The sequence below is a fragment of the Alligator sinensis genome, unplaced genomic scaffold (assembly GCF_000455745.1).
Source record: "Alligator sinensis unplaced genomic scaffold, ASM45574v1 scaffold1771_1, whole genome shotgun sequence".
Taxonomy (NCBI): domain Eukaryota; kingdom Metazoa; phylum Chordata; order Crocodylia; family Alligatoridae; genus Alligator; species Alligator sinensis.
In genome coordinates, this window is record NW_005842905.1 from 97728 (window position 1) to 102911 (window position 5184).

At 44.9% G+C, this 5184-nt stretch overlaps 1 protein-coding gene across 1 annotated transcript in view; it reads right to left on the reverse strand.

The window, feature by feature from the left end:
* Positions 1 to 5184, reverse strand: part of LCORL (ligand dependent nuclear receptor corepressor like) — a 143704-nt gene that overhangs the window by 84288 nt on the left and 54232 nt on the right. The gene's annotated exons all lie outside the window — the stretch shown is intronic.

Here is a 5184-nt window from a genome sequence, read left to right on the forward strand (position 1 = left end):
AACCACTTCCATAAAACAATTTTTAACACTCATAACAATCAAAAACAGTAGCTTGTCACACACAAATACATTCCTGCATCTATAGTACCATTCAATACGTCTTAGATTGATCTTCTAACAAAAACAATTGACAACTGTACTGAACCAGCCTATTAGACATTCCAAACACCTTATCAAACTTAAAATAATTTAAAAGGTTGGATTATTAACCTCATAGCTTCTCCACAAACGTACTACCGTTTTTATTTATTTTTTAAATGGTGCATCATTCATGTCCAAAATGTAAGCTTCAAAGTTATGAAGTTCTCAACTTCCATCACAAAAAAAAAATTAAAAATGAATAAGCTTTTTTAATAAATTGATTCTACAAATGTATCAACAATGAACTCTTCTAGAATGAATTATAAAATAGGAACACAGTTGTTTTACAATCTAAATTTATGCAATTTAATGCTGAAGCATCTTCCAATTGCTTTTTCTACCTTTTCTGATGGTAGACAATATTCTCTTTACCTAAGGTGAAAATTAAAAATAGTATTTGAAGCTTTAATCCCTTGTGCTCTAACAGTTCTTAATAAATAGGTATCTATTTTTTACTGTTTATATAATCATAATTCATCTTTCCATTCCAAAGTTCAGCTAGGACACTTGTGTGATATGACTAATTACCATCAACATAGCATGCCAGGAATTTCAAACTAACCCTCCAACTTGGGATACACTATAAAGCAATGTGAGAAACTACTGTTATATCCCTAACCCAAACCTTATTTTATTCTGTAGGACTATTTTCACTGAGAAAAAAAAAAGTTAAGATGTAGAGGTGCACAAATACATCAGTCCCATATCAGATAAGCACTGATACAAAGAAAATTGATGGTATTGGCACAAGGCTTTTTTTTTTTTTTGCTGATGCGGCTGATAACTTCGCCAATAAATGCTCCATGCATGCATGCAGCCACATTGCGGCACACAGGCAGCCAGGAGCACAGCCTGGCAGTGTGAAGAGCAGCTGCGTCTGGAAGGTTAGTCTGTTGTGAGGGAAGGGGCGTGGGGAGGCAGATCGAGGTCCCAGTGGTGAGGGAGGGAGTAGGGCTGGGGCTGCACAGCCAGGGCAGAGCACAGGATGGAGCTGCGGCTCGTCAACGGGGCACAGGGAGGGGGTGGTGGCTTCTGCTGCTGCGCGTACCCCAAGAGGTCATTGGGGGTGGGGGGTGCGCTTCCAGATCTGTGCACAGGGTGATGGTGGGCTGGGACCAGGAGTGGTGCCAGGCTCTTCCTAGCAGGTAGGCTGGGCTGCACTCAGGGCAGGTGGCAGTGGCCCCCCCCTGTATTTTGGGATGGCTGCAGCTCCCCGCTATAACCTCCCTCTCAGAGCTGCCCACCCTGTGCGCAGCCCAACTCAGCCCCCTGCCAGGAAGAGCCTGGGATTGCTCCTAGCCCCAGCCCACAGTGGCAGCCCACCCTCATCCCGCACACATGCCCCCCACGCATGCCCTACCAGGGTGCAAGTAGCGGCAGAAGCCCCCACTTCCTCCAGACAAATTGCTTGCAGCTCTGTCCCATGCTCCGCCCCAGTTGTGGATTGCCTGCCCCTGCCCCAGACCCATTCCTTCCCTCACTGCAAGGGCCTCGATCCATCCGTCTGCCCCCCCCGGTGCTCCTTCATTCCCCCAACAGAATTACCAGCCGGACGCTGCTCTTCAAGCTGCCCGGCTGCATATCAGCAATTGGATCAGTATCAGCCACTATGGCCTGTTAAAAACCGGCCATCAGTATCGGCCCAAAAAATTTCTATTGATGCACCCCTAATAAGATGTTAATTGGCATGTATTAAAATCCTAATATATAGAAAGCACTCTGAATTAGACACAATTCTGGCAGCAAAAACCACTTCTTGTCAGCAAACCTATGTCCATACTGGGAGTTCTGTCAGGAGAGCAGTATCAGCTTGTGGGAGTGGGAATGATCCTTTCACCTCCCTAGGTGAGAGAGTTTTGCTATCATAACTTTGTGAAATAGACAAGTGCCCAGTATAGGCACAGTCTTAAAACACTAATATAAAGTTAAAAGTCTCCTTTTCACAGATATTTTAACTTGTCAATAAAAATTCACATTACAAATAGTTACTTAGTAATATTAACTGCCTCTCAGACTCAATGTAGCATTAATAAAAAATCTTCATGAGAATTCCCAAACTATCTGACTTCAAAGGTTAATTCCATAAACCCGCCCAAAAAAAGGCAACTAGGAAATCTGAAGGAAAGATAGCAACTTGTCCATGAATTCTAACATGAGGAACTACAGTGTGTTTAATGTACAGTACAGTTACCTCTTTTTACCTGAACATTTATCCACTATTTAAAATTCTTCCAATTGTCTCCATTAGGAGAAGAAATTGATGTTGGAAACAGGGTATTTTGATGCAATCCTGTTAACTTACTATGCATGTAAAGAGTCCCATTTCCCTGAACACCGCAGGAGTCAAACAAACAACAGAAGGTTGTTTTTTTTGTCAACAATTCCAATTTTTTTCCACTCAAAACTTTGCACATGTTCTCTTCTGACTTTCTTTCAGAGACGTGCTAAGAGTACTCTTCTTGCTTTTTCCTTAATTTCTCTCTGCAGCTGTCTGTGTTCTTATTGCCTGCTTCTACCCAGAGAGACAGACAAGCAAACAAAATTGAGCTTCCCACATTCAGCCCCTAACAATCTCCATTCACACAACTCTATTGTTACCAGGCCTTATGTGTGACCCGTTTTTGGTGGTCATTCACATTTTTTTAGCTATTTTCTTCAAGAAAGAGCTTTGCAATTTCTTAACCTGAATGAAAGGTGATCAGACCCACCGCTTTCTCTGGCACAATGGCTGGGGCATTAGTTTAAGACAAACCTCCAAAATAACAACAGATGTATAGTTTTCCATGTCTAGAAACTAATAATTGGGGGGTTGTCTTATTTTCAAAGTTTTCTTGGATTCAGGTAAATATGGTAGTTCACCTATTATTTTGGCTAGCCAGACTTCACACTGGATATCAAACCCAATATCTGCATTAGTGTATATTCCTCAGTAACTATTCACATTTAAAACCAATTACTCTCTTCACCCAAATCCAAGATGACCTTGAATTGAAGATGAACTGCCCAACTATTACATTCTATACATGGAAAAAAAAAAAAAAAAAAAAATGTATAAATTTGTTATAATTTTCCAAGTTTAGAATGTTGGAATAATTGGAGGGTTAACTTTGCCCCCCCACTGCTGCTACAGGGAAAGCAGTGGCAGGGGGACAGTCAGCAGGGGAAGAAGCAGTGGACGGGGGAAATGGTCTGGGGAGGGTCAAGTAGCTTCCACTTGCAGCCCCACATCTTGACCCCTGCTCTCCCATCCCTCCCCCTGCTGACTTGGCCTCCCCTTCCCAACCTGGAGCCTCTGTCCCCGCACCTACCACTTGGCTCCCACTCTGGCTCCACTCTTGACAGGCTCTGGCCCTGGCTCCAGCCTGGGGCATAGAGTACAGCCTGTCTGGTGGCACTGGCAACCTAGTGCTAGGGCTGACAGCAGCTGTCTGATGCCTACCACCTTGTACTCAAATCCAAGATGAGGTGTTCCCCCCCACCCCCCATGTTAAATGTGGAGCTATAGCTCATCTTGGATTCTAGTAAATAGATGGGTAGTTCAGTTTTGGACCACTTATTGCCTTGCATTTTTAGCATGTCTGGCCTTTAAATCTATGTTTGAAGCCCAAATCTATTATTCCAGACCCTGGTGCAGCGTGCCTTGAGGCAAGAGACAACCTTTGTCCAAGTGACCCCTGGCTGGACTTCACGGGAGCAAAATGTGGGTGGATGCAGTATCTTCCCAGCACCGTTGGCGACTGCTCCGAGCCCAGCCCCCACCGAGAGGAGCTGCATGCAGCCCCAGCTGCAGCCTGGTCCAGCTGCTGCCTGCCCAACCCCGCCCCATGCAGATCCAGGGGGCACATGTACCCCAGGGAGGGCGGGGGGGGGCAAGCAGCAGCGAGAACTGCCTCCCCCACATGCCCACCAGTGCCTGCCCCTCCCTCACTGCGGGGGGCGTTGCTCTAATCTCCCCCATGTCCCTTCCCTCCCCCATCTCCTTCCACCGAACTGACCAGCAGGAGGCAGCTCCCCACACTGCCAGCTCTGCTCCTGGATGCGCAAGTGCTGCACGCTGCAGAAGCATTTACCGGCCAAATTATCCGATAATCAGACTGATGTATTGGTGCACCTCTAACATTACTTCAACATTTTAATTGACTTTGATAAAGTCAATGCTTCTTTGCACACAGTCTGAAATAAACTGGTCAGATTGTCATCTGCAGATTACTAAAGATCCCTGCTATTTCATTGGTGCAGTAGTGCCATGACAGTTAAAATAAAAATTCATGTCAATCTAACTGAATACAGATTATTTAGAAAAAGCAACTATTAGAAAATAAATTTCCAATGTTTACTGAACTACTTAAAGTTACATGAACTGTTTGAAGTTCACAATGATTAAGAAAAGGCAAATTGTTTTTTTTGGTTTTGTTTTTGTTTTGTTTTTTTAACAATCACATTTTTATAACATGAAATATTCTTTGGATCACTGATCTAAAATATCCTGTAAACATCTGAGGTCTGAAATTTAACAATATAATTCTTTGTTTTGCATGAAATGGAATAATCTAATATTATAAAAGCCTAAATCTGTCCATCTGTCCGTAACGCTTTATTCGTGCTCTGACTGGCTGACAAACAGCCAATCAGAGCGCAAAGAAGCACTGCGACAGAAGTCAGCCTGCTGCCACGATGCTGGGGACACAGAGGACGGAGCAGACGGAGACCTGCTCCCTGGAGGCAGCAGCAATAGAGCGGAGGGAAGTGAGGGGATGAAGCCAGAAAAGCTAGATTTGGCCTCCCCTGCCCTGCTCCCTGTAGGTAACGTGTTGTGTGTGTGTGTGTGTGTGTGTGTGTGTGTGTGTGTGTGTGTGTGTGTGTGTGTGTGTGTGTGTGTGTGTGTGTGTGTGTGTGTGTGTGTGTGTGTGTTTGTGTGTGTGTGTGTGTGTGTGTGGAGGGGGAAGGAAACCTAAGCCAGGGGAAAGAAGTCAGCCTGCTACATCAGTGGGGGTGGGGACAGCCCGCCCAGCCCAACACAAGCTGCAGGGGGGGGGGGGGGGG